The 16,782-nt window shown below is 43.0% G+C and overlaps 2 long non-coding RNA genes across 3 annotated transcripts in view; one reads left to right on the top strand and one right to left on the bottom strand.

Annotated features, from left to right (window-relative positions):
- Positions 1–16,782, bottom strand: part of LOC142827939 (uncharacterized) — a 39,962-nt gene that overhangs the window by 1,475 nt on the left and 21,705 nt on the right. For both annotated transcript variants that reach the window (XR_012902748.1, XR_012902749.1), the window contains exon 4: positions 6,241–6,402. This is a non-coding gene — a long non-coding RNA (uncharacterized LOC142827939). The remainder of the gene's footprint in view (positions 1–6,240; positions 6,403–16,782) is intronic.
- Positions 1–16,782, top strand: part of LOC142827940 (uncharacterized) — a 34,272-nt gene that overhangs the window by 7,498 nt on the left and 9,992 nt on the right. The gene's annotated exons all lie outside the window — the stretch shown is intronic.

The raw sequence follows: 16,782 nt of genomic DNA, 5'->3' as shown, positions 1-16,782 counted from the left end.
ATAATTAATCATGTTTTAAAAAGACAATGTGTTCAATTTTTGCTAAACAAGATACCTCCACTATAATTGTTCACTATTGTAAAGTGAGTGTTGGAATCTGGAAATGAAATTTAGAACGGGAATTTTTGTTCTTTGATGATCCTCTTGTTGAAATTATGCTTATAAATAAAAATGGATTTAAATAGATATTAATCTACAAACAAAACTAAAAACTGACATGGTAATAGTTCTAGCTGAGGGGTAAATCTATGATGAATTTGAAAATAATTGGGTGAAAATATTTTAAGTGATGGAAAAATATCACATTAAAACATGCTCAGCAGACATCTGCTAACATGTCCTTGTACATGAAATCTGTATGAAAGTTCATCTCAGTCTAAGGTTGTTTTATATAATGATCTGTAGTCATTCTCAGCCATGGAAAGAGAAGACTATCAGGTTAAGAATGAACTTTACTCCTCCAGGTGTGAAAGAGATATTCAGCATAATTTGGGACAGAGCACCGCCAGCTAAAGGGTGTTGTATCCTTATACCAAGGTTTACAGGAGAAAGTTAAACTGGTGCTTTTATGTGTGTTTGGCAGAGATCATAATGTACACTCCTAAAAGTCTGTCACACTTAAGAACTAATTGCATATTACGTAGAAGCAAGTAGAAATGATCAGAAGAAGGCCGTAACTTTACAGTTCACCTTTATGGTTCTACAGATAGTCTTGTCTACTGTAGCTCTGCTCTGTGTTACTATTTGACAATATTTTCTGAGATACAAAAAAAAAATTTAAAAATATATTAATGTGCATTGTTAAATTTTTATGCTACATACTATACAATATGGCCTGAGTAACTTTTATAGCTATATTCTACAACTATTGCTGGAAAGTCAAATATTTTTTATGATATTCCATTCCTTAAATGTTGGATAATACAAACATGTTTGTGAGGATTTTAGCAAGTTATGTCTTCAGTGATTATTTTTTTATTTAAAAAAACCTAGTGGCTACTTTTAACCTTGTTACCCTACGAATTTGTACCATCATGCTACACTGATGTGATTAGTAACCAAACAACCAAACACATAGGTTATAGTTGGAAGTTTAGAAAGTTAATTTAGTATGTGTGAAAGGTACTGGATTTCCACTCAATCTTGGCATCATGTGTGTGTAGGGGGGAAGGGAGGGTATTAAATGGAGCTGGAGGAGCTGCCACAATGCAGATCCTTCCTTCATCCCAGGTGGATGCAGTGAGGCCTTTTAAAATAATCTGTAGAAATTTTAGGGTTTTCAACATTATATTTCAAAAATAAGGAACTGTTCTCTGAACACTCTGCCCCACCCTTTTTCCTGATATTTTTATATTAATATAAAAATAATTATTACTAACAACAGTAATTATTACTACTACTACTATTACTAAAACAAAGAAGAAGAAAAAGAAGCAATAGTCACCAACTTCACCAGGTGTATTTTTTGCTGCTTTTTGCAACACCCAGCAACTCCTGGTCTTGTTGTACAGAGATGAAGAAATAAAGGGTGTTCTTTGTGACAATGAACTGTAAAGAACTCTTGGCCACCCTTAGGCATGCACAGATATCCCATGGCTCGGAAGAAGATTTTTTTTCTCCTTAATCCCTACTGGAAATATTTAGCATTCAGGCCTCCTTCTTAGGCCAGGTACGAGCAGCCTGATCCAAAACCTAGTAAAGTAACTAGAAAAATTCACATTAACCTTAATGAGCTTTGAATCAGGCCCTCTGTCCCTGGATTGGCTATTGATCTTTATATTAGATGAGGCTAGAAGAAAAACGATAATGCACTGATTTCACCATCCACTTTTTAATATAAAGAGTTCATGCTATTCTCTTAGGGTATGTCTACACTACCCCGCTAGTTCGAACTAGCGGGGGTAATGTAGTCATCTGCAGTTGCAAATGAAGCCCGGGATTTGAATTTCCCGGGCTTCATTTGCATGAAGCCGGCCGGCGCCATTTTTAAATGCCGGCTAGTTCGGACCCTGTGCCGCGTGGCTAGCTAGTGGAACGAGGTGTACAGCTAGTTCAGATTAGAAGCCTAATCCGAACTAGCTAGTCCGTGCCACATGTAGCCGCGCGGCACGGGGTCCGAACTAGCCGGCATTTAAAAATGGCGCCGGCCGGCTTCATGCAAATGAAGCCCGGGAAATTCAAATCCCAGGCTTCATTTGCAACTGCGGATGACTACATTACCCCCGCTAGTTCGAACTAGCGGGGTAGTGTAGACATACCCTTAGTAGCAATGGGTGCTCACTGGAGTTAGCTGGCTGCTCTGTCATTTGGTATGGTCAGTTACAAAATTCTATTTCCTTAGTTAGATAACAGTAACTTGCCTGGATGAGGTCATAAAGTTATTTATCTTCAAGCTCTACCTCCTTAGTTAGGCATATACACTCTAGCCAGACTAATCTGAAACTATCCCTTTTGATCTTCTGGATATAGTTCACAGTATTTTGAGCACTTCATTCAGGCAAAGTGTAATCTGTATTACATTTTTTAACTTTCTCTTATCATTCTAGTAAATATAATATTCTTGATGTTTGAACTTTAAATATAGGAATCTTAATGAAAGTGAAGACATATTGTTTGTATTTGGTCTGCTCTAGATCATGAAAATAAACAGTGATTACACTACCCTCTGCTTCTTTGTACAATGTCCAAGTCTGAAATTGTTACTCAGTCCCTACTCAGGCAAAACACTTGTAAACCCAGCGTGGATTTCACCTGAATCAGCTACATGACATCCTATGCTCAGCGCATTGAGTGAAGATTCAATCGAGCTTTAAGTGATTTATCTGATATCTAGTAACCACGCTGTCAGCTGCATATTAGAGGAAATAATAAGTGTGTGGTGGGAGAATTCGGGAAGTGGTTTTAATATATTTAGACTACATATGTTTGCAAAGTAACATTTAGTGCCATATTTATTACAGCCGTTCTAAATACTCTCTTCAGATATATGACAGTCTGCCCACTGGTGACCCAAGTAGGAAGATTCTACTGTATATGGATCTACTTGTGGAAGCAGTGTCATAAGGTCTGTTGAAAGGGAAGTTTTGCCTTCCTCATCACTTGTCTATAGTGGGTAAGGGCAAAGCAGTCAGAATACCCTCTGATGCAATCCTACAAGCATGAGACTCCTAGAAAGCTTAAACTGGAGGTGTCACAATTATAGCTTGCTAAACAGAGTCTGAGTTTCCTATGTCCAACAAGAATTAGATATGTCATTATTTGTTTTAAAAGTTTGCCACTTAGGAAGCAACAATTGAAACAAAAAACTTTATTAGGATATTGTGTCTATATCCTATTTGATCCCAGACATTTTGTTCCTCAGCTCAGCAACTAAAGTTACACTGACAAGTTATCTGCCTGCAAGTTTTTTCAGGCTGAAAAAACGTCATATTTGCATTTACAAATGTATATTTTCACATGCAGATCAGCAGTTAAATATTCAAGGACCTGACTAACTTGTTGTCAGCCGACGGTCAGGGCAGTGAGTCCCTTATGACCGGCTGAAGTTCTTTTAAATTGTGCTTGGTTCTGTTACAGCAACTGAAGGAGTCAGGTTAAAGCTTAAACAGTTACTATTTTATTGTTACAGGGTAAACTTAGTTGTTAAATGCTACTGCTCTGTTACAGATAACACAGCCACTATAAAGGACAGGACAGAAATTACACTAAGAAGTCACTTACAGGTACCATGAAACCCTTTTGGTTCTCTGAGCTCTTATTAAATGCATGCAAAATAGACACCTAGCAGGTATAATTCTCACCCCTGCGTTCCAGACTTGGCGTGGCCAGCGTCTTTCTCTCAATCCCTCGGGAAGAAGTAGGGCGAGGTTGGGCATCCCACAGACCTCGGGAGACAATCAATACTTGCCAGCAGGTGTAGGTGATTGGAGCTCAAATGAGGTGGGCTACTAAACCCCTCTTTATACCCCTTGGGTCATGTAGGCTCCTTCCTGGTCTCAAGTGGCCAATTAGGAAAAATGGCTTTGAATGCCAAGTTTCCCATGAAGGGTGCAAAGCATAATTCACACCTGGGAAAATGCAGACAATGGGCACCTCTGGTATGTGATGGGCGAAGACTCCTCTCCTGGGACAGTGCAGGCGTGTCAATTACTGGTACTAGCCATCAGGACGGCGGGAGGCCCCGGGTCATCAGCTAGCCCATTTACTGTCTGGTTTCTGTTTATGGTAGAGTCAGGGACAGGCAGCACACCTGTGTTCCCAGGGCATCAAAGGCTGACTGCCTTTCTCTTGCTCTCTGGGGGGGGGGGGGGGGGAGGGGGTGGAAACTAAGATGGGGTTCATGTCTGGCTACACTTGTGCACACAGACATATTCATATGCAAGTCTAAGGGTTCAGTGTGCAAGCAATTGTTCCCATATTTGTGGGCACAATGTTTGAGGCTGATTTTGAAAATGTGTTCCTTTGCATATATACGTAGTCAGAAAATAAATTAAACAAACATATGAGGTCTATCAGAACCATCTTAAAGAATCAGTGTGGTCAGCTATTTAAAAAACAAAACCTTGGCTGATAGGTTCTGTTTTCTAGCTTGATTATTTTTAGCAAGGCTTTTTAGATATGAAATGTTTTGGTTTACATCTCTTTGCTCTTTTTACAAATACAAGAAGGGCAGATGGAGAATAAAATATATAGAGGAAAAAGTCAATAAATGTTTAAATAAGAATACAAACACAACAGGTATTAAACCAACTGGACAAAGTTAGATGTGAACAACAACATGAGTTTTAATATAGCTAAATATAAACATATGCATCTAGGAACAAAGGGTGTAGGCCATACGTCTACGATGGGGGACTCTAGCCTGCAAAATAGTAACTATTAGGAGTGTAAACAGTTAACTGTAACGGTTAATGCTTACTGGTAACCAGTTAACAGGCAGCCTTTAGTAATATCCCAGTAACTTTGAAAAAGGTTGGGGGATTCAATGGATAATCAACTGAAAATGAGCTTCTAGAGTGACATTGTGGCCAAAAAGGACTAATGCAATCCTAGGGTGCATAAACAGGGGACTCTCAAATAGGAGTAGAGAGGTTATTTTAACTCTATATTTGGCACTGGTGTGACCATTGCTGGAATATTGTGTTCAGTTCTAGCGTTCAATTCTGGTGTTCGCAATTCAACAAAATTGCTGATAAATTGGAGAGGTTTCAGAGAAGAGCCATGAAAATTATTAAAGGATTAGAAAACATGCATTGTAATGATAGACTCAAGGAGCTCAATCTTTTTAGTTTAACAAAGATAAAGTTAAGTGGTGACTTTATAATAATCTATACAGGGAACAATTATTTAGTAAGGGGTTCTTCAATCTAGCAAAGAAAAATATAACACAATGTAATGGCTGGAAGCGGAAGCTAGGCAAACTCTGACTGGAAATATATTTTTAACAGTGGGAGTAATTAATCATTAGAACAATTTACCAAAGTTCATAGTAAATTCTCCATCACTGACAACTTTTAAATCAGGATTGGGTGTTTTTTCTAAAAGATCCATTTCTGGAATGATTTTGAGGAAGTTCTCTGGCCTGCATTTCCTAAGAACTCAGATCAGATTGTGATGGGCTATCTATCCCACAGAGGTGGAAAAGGGGTTAATCCTGGGTGTGAGTAGTGGAGGCAACTCTTTCAAGCATCTAGAGAGGCTGCATTGGGGGCAGCCATCACTTACAGGCTGCTGGGACTAAGCAATATCAGGTCCCAAAAGGTAGGAAGCTGCTGGGGCAGAGGCACAAGGATTCAGAATTGTGTCTCTTGAAGGCTGAGTTCTGCAGCATCATAGACAGAGCAGTTGCTGTCAGGGACCGGGATCCTTGACAGATATTTGTCTAACATTTTCTTAAAATGATTGAGATGGAGATGGTGTTTGGTCGGGTACTGCCATGAGTGTAGGGCAGTGTTTCTCAACCTTTTTTTATAAAGTACTCCTTTTTCAAAAATAAATAAATAAATCATAAGTACCCCCTGTTACAAAAATAAATAAATAAATTATAAGTACCCCCCAGTACCTACAGTTTTCAGACACATACATTTTTTTCCTACCATTGCAACACATTTGTTTAAACAATTTAATCGTAGCTGGGCGGGAGATGACATTTTTGGGTGTAAAAAGTACAAAAATAATAAAGCGCTGTAAAACTTAAAACAAAAATTCAGTTTTCTCCAAATTTCAGTTTTGTTGACTTACCTCCCCAGATGTCTCTCAAGTACCCCTAAGGGTACTCGTACCACTAGTTGAGAAACACTGGTGTAGGGGACTGGACTTGATCTCTCAAGGTTCCTTCCAGTTCTGTGCTTCTATGGCCAGAAAGGGTTAACAAGCTCATAGGCTGGCTAATCCAGGGTTGCCCTTTAAAGACATGTTGGGAAGATGCATAAATGACAAGTGGGTTGTTACATTAGGGTAGAGTAGAATTTTGAAATGTAAACTTGCATTGTTAAAGCGATAGAATGGTAAGTGTTTGCTCAGGTCTTATGATGTGAACAAACAATCCTTGTATCTCACTATAGTTTTGATTCCAGGTCAGAAGGAAATATTAACAATTAAGGTACTGAGCATCCTGCACTCCCATGGATTTTCATAGGAATTACAGTTACTCAATGGCTATGTCTAGACTGGCATGATTTTCTGCAAATGCTTTTAACGGAAAACTTTTCCGTTAAAAGCATTTGCGGAAAAGAGCGTCTAGATTGGCACGGACGCTTTTCCGCAAAAGCACTTTTTGCAGAAAAGCATCCGTGCCAATCTAGACGCGCTTTTGCGCAAAAAAGCCCCGATCGCCATTTTCGCAATCGGGGCTTTTTTGCGCAAAACAAATCTGAGCTATCTACACTGGCCCTTTTGCACAAAAGCTTTGCACAAAAGGTACTTTTGTCCGAACGGGGGCAGCATAGTATTTCCGCAAGAAGCACTGATTTCAGACAGTAGGAAGTCAGTGTTCTTGCAGAAATTCAAGCAACCAGTGTAGACAGCTGGCAAGTTTTTCCACAGAAGCAGTTGCTTTTGCGGAAAAACTTGCCAGTCTAGACACAGCCACTGTCTTTGCATGTCAAGGCACTTTTTAAGGTACCTAACTATTGATTTATTCCGAATATGTAAAGTCAAGCTGTTAAATAAAAGCTTGCAGAACTGAACAGCTGTAAGTTAAGCAAGGTCTTATGTGTGGAAATCCCTGCGAGGGCAATGTTACATCATATAGCAATCTTCTAGTCCAACCCATTTCTGATGCAGGCCACCTAACTCCTGAACTGCAGAGCTATGACTTCATGGTGTCCTGGCAGAGGGGCTTTTGTAGGATAATGTTGCAGAGCTTTTCTGCATCAGTCCTTTGTCCTAATGGGGTTGCTTCTTCTCTTTAAAATAACAATTGAAAGAATGGGAACATTGATAGTAATGAACATAAATCAGAAGTTAGGAATTGTAAAAAATTAAAGAGGAAAGCAACAGGACTATAAATATAGTATCATGAGCTTTCATTGGCAAAACCCACTTTGTATGATAAGCAGAGTGGCAATTTATTTCTCTCTGTCTCTAAGGGGCTACAGGACATCTCATTGTTTTTGAAGTTACAGACTAACACAGCTACCTCTCTGAGACTGAAATATATTAGGAAGAAAAAGAATCCTGACAATGATATTGGTCCATTGCTAGATGGAATTGGTAAAATTATCAATCATAATGCAGAAAAGGCAGAAGTATTAAACATATTTCTATTTGTACTTGGGAAAATTATATAGTCTCATCATAAGATAACATTCTTTCCATTCTACTAGTATCTCTGGAGGATGTGGAACAGAAGCTACTAAAGAGAGAGGCTACGTCTACACTGGCCCCTTTTCCGGAAGGGGCATGTAAATTTCACTAGTCGTCGTAGGGAAATCCGCGGGGGATTTAAATATCCCCCGCGGCATTTAAATAAAAATGTCCGCCGCTTTTTTCCGGCTTTTAAAATTCAAAGTAGGAATAAGAGCCTCCGGAAAAGGGCACTTTTTCCGGAGGATCGGGGCCAGTCTAGACGCTCTTTTCCGGCTTTTTTAAAAGCCGGAAAAAAGCGGCGGACATTTTTATTTAAATGCCGCGGGGGATATTTAAATCCCCCGCGGATTTCCCTACGACGACTGCTGAAATTTACATGCCCCTTCCGGAAAAGGGGCCAGTGTAGACGTAGCCAGACTGTTTTTAAACCAACAGGTACAAATAACTTGCATCCAAGAGTTTTAAGAGTTGGATGAGGCACTTGCTGAATAGATAAGGTTGATTTTTCAATATGTCTTTGAGCACTGGAGAAGACTAGAAGAACACTAATGTTGTCCCAATTTTTAAAAAGGAAAAACAGGATGTCCCTGGTAATTATAGTCCTATCAGCCTGACCTTGATATCTGACCAGATAATATTAAAGAAGGGTAACTAACATGCAGGCTTTCATGCTGGGAGAAGTACCACAGAACAGATTTTCAATCTTCAAGTTCTATGTGAGTTTACAATACCAGCAGGACACCTGCCACATCTTTGTTGACTTTAAGATGATGTATGGCAGAGTACATTTGACAGAGTACGGCACAAAATGCTTTGGGCAACCATGAAGAAGTACAACATTGATTGTAAGCTTATTCCTACCATTAAACAACCATTTGCCCAGGCTAACAGTGTAGTTCTTGTCAATGACACAATATGACAGAGGTCTCGCACCACTGTTGAAGTCTGTCAAGACTGTCTTCTTTTGCCCACACTGTTCAACATCTATTTGGACTGCATGGTGACTGATGCCCTAGAAGCTCACGTATGCAATGTCAGCATTGGCAGGCAAACAATCTCAAATCTTTGGTTTGCTGATGACATTGATGGCCTGTTGAGTAGCAAAGAGAACTTGCCAACCTTGTGAAATGACTGGATGAAACCTCCATAAAATATGGCATTGAAACGAGTGCAGAGAAATCAAGCTGATGACAAACAAATGTGATGGGATCAACTCACATATCACTGTCTGTGGACAGGAGCTGGAGACATAAGAATGGCCATACTGGGGCAGACAAAAGGTCCACCCAGCCCAGTATCCTGTCTGCCAACAGTGGCCAATGCAGAAGCCCTAGGGATCACATGATCCCTCTCCTGTCATCCATTTCCAGCCTCTGACAAACAGAGGCTACAGACACCATTTCTACCCATCCTGGCTAATAGCCATTGATGGACATAACCTCCGTGAATTTATCTAGTGAAACAGTCCAAGTATTTGGGGACACTAATCACCAATGAAGGACCAAAGGCAGAAATTTTGGCAAGAACAGGACAAATAACAGCAGCAGTGGCAAAGCTAAAGCCAATTTGGAGGAACAAGAATATCTCCCTGGAATCCAAACTGAAACTGCTACATGCCCAGGTCACTTTCATTTTTCTATATGCGTGGGAACAGAAAATACAGGTAAGTAGAGATGAGATGCTTCTACAAAATCCTGGGCATCCCTGACTTTGACCATGTTACCAGTGAAGAGATCTGCAACATCATTATGCAATGCGCTGGTCACATGAAGACCTCCTGATGACCATGAAGAAGTGCAAGGATTAGCCACTGGCTGGTCCCCACACTGCCATATTTACCTGCACCTTTGCAGATACAGGGGATCACAGCTCCCAATGGCCGTGGATCATCATTCTCAGCCAGTGGGAGATGCAAGTAAGTATAATGACAGCAGCCCACCAGGGGCTAATCCTGGTGAACCACAGCCATTTTATTGCCCACCCTTGCTTTATGATATGTACCCTCACAATGGCAAGTCATGGTGGCTGGGAACATCAGCTGTCCAATGATCCCAGTCCCGGTCATGGAGTATTCAGAGCCATCCCTGGCTTACCCAAGGGGAAGTCTGGAAGTGTGAGATTTCACACTCTTTGTACCAAGGCTGGTTGGTAGGGAAGCCTGGTCCCTCCCATTACATTGAGCTACAGGCCAGGGCTCTGTGAGAGGCAACCATGTCCTGCACCTCTGAATGCCTTAAAGCTGCCTCCCTGGGCTGCAGCCTGTCACTCCAAAGTCTCCAAAGCCTTATAGCTTGATAATTGAACCTTCAGCCACTTTGGGCTTTGCCAGCAGGCTCTTTTTCCCTGGGAAAGACTTCTGTAGAGCCTTTCTTCAGGAGCTTTCAAGATAGGTCTCTCTCCCTGCCCAGTCAGGCCCCTGCTGAGCAGTCTGGCTGCCTTTTAAGTTCCACCTCCAGCTGGAGAATGCTCTGCGGGTGAAGATGGTTAGGGCCTTCTGGGCCCATAGTTGCTCTTTACTCCCCTCAGTTCTGGTGTGGTAAATAATGAAAAACAGAGGTGATAAGTTCAGAAACAGCTGCATGTTAATATGTATTTTAATATGGCTAAATGTAAAGGTATACATCCAGGAACAAAGAATGTAGGCCCTTCTTACACAGTGTGGGGCTCTGTCCTGTATCCTGTGAACAGTAACTCTGAAAAAGATTTGGGGGTTGTGGTGCTTTATCAACTTAACATTAGCTCCTAATGTCACTGTGATCAAAAGACCTAATGTGATCCTAGGATGCATAAACAGGGGAATCTTGAGTAGGAGTAGAAATTATTTTACCTCTCTACTGATCACTGGTGTGACAAGTGCTGGAATACTATGTCCAGTTCCAGTGCCTACTATTCAAGAATGAGGTTGATCATTCTTGGTCAGAGACCAAGAACCACAAGAATGATTAAAGGAGTGGAAAACATGCTGTATAGCCGTGGTCACCAACCAGTAGATCGCGATCTACCGGTAGATCTCAGGGGCTCTAAGAGTAGCTCTTGAGCCCTCTCTGAACTGTGCGCCTGCTCAGTACATTTACATTAGATTTCCTCATTTGAGGAGCAGCTACTCACTGAGCAACAACACAGGTGAGTAGCTGCGAGGAATGGTGGGAGCTGGGAGGTCGGGAGGGCTGAAACACCCCAGCCAGCTGACTGTGGCTTTCAGCTGAAAGAGGCTGCCCCACGCTCCAGCTGATCGGCAGCTTCTCCTCTGCGCCTGCCCACATGGAGTTTGGTGCACCCTCGCTGAGCACCATGTCCAGCTGGCCTGGCAGCCACTTCTCTTCCCTCCAGCCCAGCTACCCTGCGCTCAACCCAGGGAGGCTGCGCTCAGCCCATCGGGCAGCTTCCCCTCTGCGCCTGCCCATGTGGAGCTTGATTGCACCCTGGCTGAGCACCATGGCCAGCTGGCCGGGTAGCCGCTTCTCTTCGCTCCAGCCTGGCTGCCCTGCGGTCAGTCCGGAGGGAGCGCGGGTCGGAGGCTTCCCTCCGTGGCTGGTGTGGGGAACTCCCTGCCTCCAACTTGTCCCCCGTGCCCTCACCCCACTGCAGAAACCTGCCCCCCCTCTGCAGAAACTTGTCCCCCGGCACCCTGCCCCCTGTCCCCCTGCAGAAACCAGATCCTTCTGGCACCCTGTCTCCTACTACAGAAACCTGTCCCCCTGTTCCCCTCTGAAGAAACCTGTCCCCCCCAGCACCCTGTCCCCTGCTGCAGAAACCTGTCCTGGCACCCTGCTCCCTCTCCCCTGCCCCCACTGGCACCCTGTTCCCTGCCCCAGAACCCACTAGCACCCCTCCCAAGTACTGTGTCCCCTGCTCCCAAATGACTTTTCTATGGGTCATCAGGGGCGGATATACGGCAGGGCGAACGGGGCGGCCGCCCCGGGCCCTGCGCTTCAGAAATCCCTGCGCATGCGCCGTTGCAAAGGGGGAGCCCTGCGGAAGTATGCTGCCCGGGGCCCCGCAAAACCATCATCTGCCCCTGTGCGTCAGTGACCCCTGACTCAAGGCAGGTTTCCTGCCACTCTCATAAATAAAGACAATGCAGAAGCTTTTTGTGTTTAACATAGTATTTTATTTAAAAATGAAGTCTGGCCAACAAACCCACAATTGCAGCCAGGCCCCCATCTGGCCACAACCACTCCTGCATTTCCCCTTCCCCAGACCCTAGATCTGAGCCTATCAAACACTGGAACCTCCTGCCCTCAGCCCCTCACATATCCCAACCCAAATTCCTGCACCCTCACATCCGCAAGCCTGTGGCTTGCTTAGTATCCCAACACTGCCCAGCCTGGAGCCCCCTCCCCGAGCCAGTGTCCCCTTCTCCACCTCCTCCAGCATCCAGATTTCCTCCCAGAGCTTGCACCTCTCACCCCTTCCCACACCCAAATCCCTCATTCCAACCCCAGAGACTACACATCCTGTCTCAACACAGCAAAGACTGCAGGAGTTTTTCAGGATTCTGGAGATATCCCAGAAAAACTCTTCTGCATCCAGGGTTGCGTTTGTTCTTCTGCTTTTTTAGTGGAAGAGCAAACAGGCTCTTTTGGTCACCCCTATATTCCTCTTTCCACAAGGAATAAGGTGGCTTCCAAAAGAAGGGTTTTTTTTCTGACATTTGGTCCAGTCTAGACAGGCCAAATGTTGGAAAAACCTCTTCCTACAGAAGAATTTTTTTTTTAAGCAGCAGTATAAGGATTGGGGATAGCAAGTGATGGAGAGGAGGAGAATAGAGAGGGCGGGGCTTAAAGGAAGGGGCGGGGCTTAAAGGAAGGGGTGGGGCGGTAGATCTTGGCTTGGTCTGTCATTTAAAAAGTGATCTTGGATGTAAAAAGGTTGGAGACCACTGCTGTATAGTGATAGATTGAGCTCTTTGAATCTATTTAGCTTAACAAAGAGAAGATTAAGGAGTGACTTGGTTACATACTAAAAGTATGTACATGGGAAACAAATATTTGATAATGGATTCTTCAGTTTAAGGTCAGGTCTGCACTGGCAGAGAAAACTGATGCAAGATACGTAACTCCAGCTACGTGAATTGTGCGGCTGAAGTCGATGTGCTTTTCATCGATTTTCTAGGCTCCACAGAAGAAGATTGACCAAAGTTGTGGTAGAATATCCATCACTGATAAGCAAGATGGAATGTTTTTCTAAAGGATCTGTTTTAGGAATTATTTTGAGGGAGTTCTCCAGAAAATGCACTCCAGGAGGATTGTTCAAGATTGTTCATTACGATCCCTTTTGGTCATGGAATCTAGCAATCTATGTGTAGAAGCAGAAGAGAGTGCACATTCTATAGTCACTTTAGAATGTATCCTTAGTGATCAAAGGCTAGGCTGACATTGGAATATGGAAAGTAACCTTCCAGCCCTCCAAGAAAGGCTAGAGAGGGATGATGTCTCAAGGAAGCACTTTCCTTCCCTCAGCTCTCTGGTATCTGTAGGGGAGTGTACAAGTTACATCTTTTGGGAAGAGGCAACCTGTTTCTGTGGCCTTGTCTGGCTTGCTCAATCAGCTGAAGCAGGTGGGTGTGTTGCTTCTTTGGGATGATTTGTTTCTCCAAAGGTACTGGGTGGAATCAATCTCTGCAAATGTTTCTACTCCCATTTGAATCAAATGTGCAGGGAGGGAAATGCTCTTATGCTTCCACCCCACCTTCATGTGCAGCCAAGCTAGACAGTCTGGCCTCACCACAATATTTTAGCAGAAATAAGCAGATTTGCTTACTTGAAAAGAGAGCCCAACAAGAGTTTATTATTTCAAACAATTTTAGCAAGAATCAAAGGAGAACATTATTGTAACTTCACATACCGAAATTCCAGATAGCAGGAAGCTGACAAGATGGGACATTTACTGAATCAACAGTAATCAGACAATGAAAGATTAGATTAGTATAGCAGAGAAGGGAAAATGAGTCTAAAAACAGTTTAAAGAAGAGGGAATTGCCAATGTGCATTGACAGAACAACATCAGCCCTTGTACAAATTAATTGTCAAGCTGTTTCCAGGAAAAATACAATAATGAAGTAAACACTTTGCCCACAAAACAGAGTTTTAAGTGCTTTTATAGATAGAAAAATTACAGGCTCTTGTACACTGATTTCCTGAAAATGGATCCTTCAGATGGAAAGAAGGGTCACTATGACATAAGCATAGCTGAATTCACATCCTACATGTTCAGTGTTGCCCGCTTGAAGGGATCAAAAAAATCATGAGTCAGACTCCCAAAGAGTAGGAGATTTCTTTTTTTTTTTTTTTTTTTTTTTCAAAAAAAGATTATATCGTGTTTTGTTTTAGGTCAGTCTCTTGATTTTTGAACTCCCTGTGCCCTTCCCCAGGATGTGCTCACATGACAAGCAATGCTACCCACTCTGCCACATATACTGCGTAGGATGATTTTGGCGCTTAGTGGAGAAGCTCTCACCCCACATTTGCCCCTCCTGCCCAGCCATTAATCCTGTTCTCCAATCCCCAATCAGTACTGTCTCCACCCAACCCTCCTGAACTCAGCTTTCAATTCAGTCCCTCTGCCCCACCACCCTCAGTTCACCCTTCCTGTGCTCACTCCATCTGCTTAGAACCCACTATCAATACAGCCCTCACCTTTATTACTTCAGCCTCCTTACAGCCCTCAAGCCATAGTTTAGCCTTCCCAGCCTCTCCTCCGCTCTTCTAAGTTCTCTCCCTGCCCCAAGGTGTATGGGGGGGGGGGGCAACTACAGGGTCCCTTCTCCTACTTTTCAGACTGACAGTGGGAGCCCCAGCTGCTCACTGCTGAATGCAGGAACCTCTCCTTGCAGGAGTCCCATGAGGAGGGGCTCTCACTGTCAATCAGCCCTGGGAGGCCAGGGCAGTCTGCAAGAGCCTGGGTCATCAAAGTGGTCTGCAATTTCTAAGTTAAAAAGAATTCCTGGCATTTCAGAGTTTGATCATGAGTGAGGTTTAATTTTACTTATAAATCATGTCTCTCATGATTAATATACAAGAGTTGGCATGTCTGCACACTACTGTAATATTCTTGTAAAATACTCCCTGGGAAGTATCATTTGAAAACTAATAGCTCACTGATTACTAATATATTTCTGGAATACATATATTAAGTATTATGAATATAGGCTGGAATTATGACTAAAGCGTATGTAAACCAGATATGTCAGGGTTGGTAAACTGGCCTACACTAGATAAAAGAATGCATCCAAGAAGTTTCATTCAAGGAAGTACTATACTTTGGAAGACAAGGACAGTGGATTTACATATCAGGCAAACAGACCCATCAAGCTAATAAAAGGCGGAGGCAAACCTCAAACTAACAAGGGGGGAGGGAGACAGCATGAACATCTACACACCCATCAGGACAGAGAAGCTTGGGCTGAGCTTTACTTTTTGAAGAATACATTGCAAAGGTTTACTGGCCTTTGGTGGGGTAGGATTGAACCTCAAGTGGTAACCAATTGAATCAAGTATACACTGTTACTGTATTAGAAAGAGATCTTTTCTGAAAGTCGATGACATATGAGTAATTAACATCACTCTGCTCTGGCGGGGGGAGGAGAAGGGAGGAGGCTTTGCATGTTGCCCCTGCCTCCAGCAAAATTTCTCAACTCCTATTGGCTGAAAACTGACCAATGGGAGATAAAAGATTTTGATGTGGGAAGGGGGCAGTGTGCAAAGCTTCCTCCTCGCTCCCCAATGTCCAGGCAGCCAGCCACTTAAAGTGGTGTGAGCTGCTCTGTGCTAAGAGTTCTAGTGAGGCAACTGCAGGCCAGATCCAGCAGCTTGGTGGGCTGGATCTTGCTTGCTGGACGCATCTTGCCCACCCCTGCCTTAGGGGAACAAACCAAACTTTCTCTGAGATGTCCAGGAGAGGGCTGGTCATTATAAAGTACATGGTTTGGGGAAAAGTCATGACTGAAAAATGTATTGGAGTAATCTTGGTAGTTGAAATCTAAGCTGGTGGAAACCAGAATGAGGCTGTAGACAGGCTGCTGAGCCGATGAGTTGGTTCATTCATCATAATTATTTGACAAATGCTTTGCCCAAATAAATTCCAGCCTATGAGTATGTCTAGACTACATGGCTCTGTCGACGGAGCTATGTAAACTAGTTTACCTGACATAGCCAATGAAGCAGGGATTTAAATAAGCCCCACTTCATTAAAATAAAAACGGCCACCGCGCTGTGCCAACAATCAGCTGATCCGGCACAGCGCAGCACTCTAGACGCGGATCGGTCGACAAGGGAAGCCATTGTCGACCACTCCTGTAAACCTCGTTTCACGAGGCATAAGGAAGCGGTCGACAAAGGCTTCCCTTGTCGACTGATCCGTGTCTAAACTGCTGCGCTGTGCCGGATCAGCTGATTGCCAGCACAGCGCGGTGGCCGTTTTTATTTTAATGAAGTGGGGCTTATTTAAATCCCTGCTTCATTGACTATGTCGGGTAAACTAGTTTACATGGCTCTGTTGACGGAGCCATGTAGTCTAGACATACCCTATGTGTTCATAAGTTGTTTGTTGCAAGTATTCTTTAGAATATCTGTTGTTTGTGCAGTATGATTGGACATCTTACCCACAAGATATTTTTGTTCTGTGATAAGATGAGCAAACCTTTATGAACTGCTTTTACCCAAGAAGTTTATTTAGACTAAATTTCACCTCTATGAAGAGGGCCAGTATGCATCACGTGTATCCCACTTGAATAATCAAAATAGGGCTTAAGTGAGAAGTAAATGGTATATGGGCCCTGAGCTGGCCCCTCCAATTATTGGTGATATTCACCTTTATTGATTAAACAAATCCCAACTCCAGGCCTGAAATACATTTTTCATTAATAGTCATAAGATTTTGTTCTAATGAGTGTTCTCAAAGCAAAAAAGGGGGCCTGGATGTGGTTGAAGGGAAATTCTGTTTACAGAATTGCCAACTCTCATGATTATTAAA

Source organism: Pelodiscus sinensis, chromosome 3 (assembly GCF_049634645.1).
Source record: "Pelodiscus sinensis isolate JC-2024 chromosome 3, ASM4963464v1, whole genome shotgun sequence".
Lineage (NCBI taxonomy): Eukaryota > Metazoa > Chordata > Testudines > Trionychidae > Pelodiscus > Pelodiscus sinensis.
This window is presented reverse-complemented; position numbering and strand designations above follow the sequence as displayed.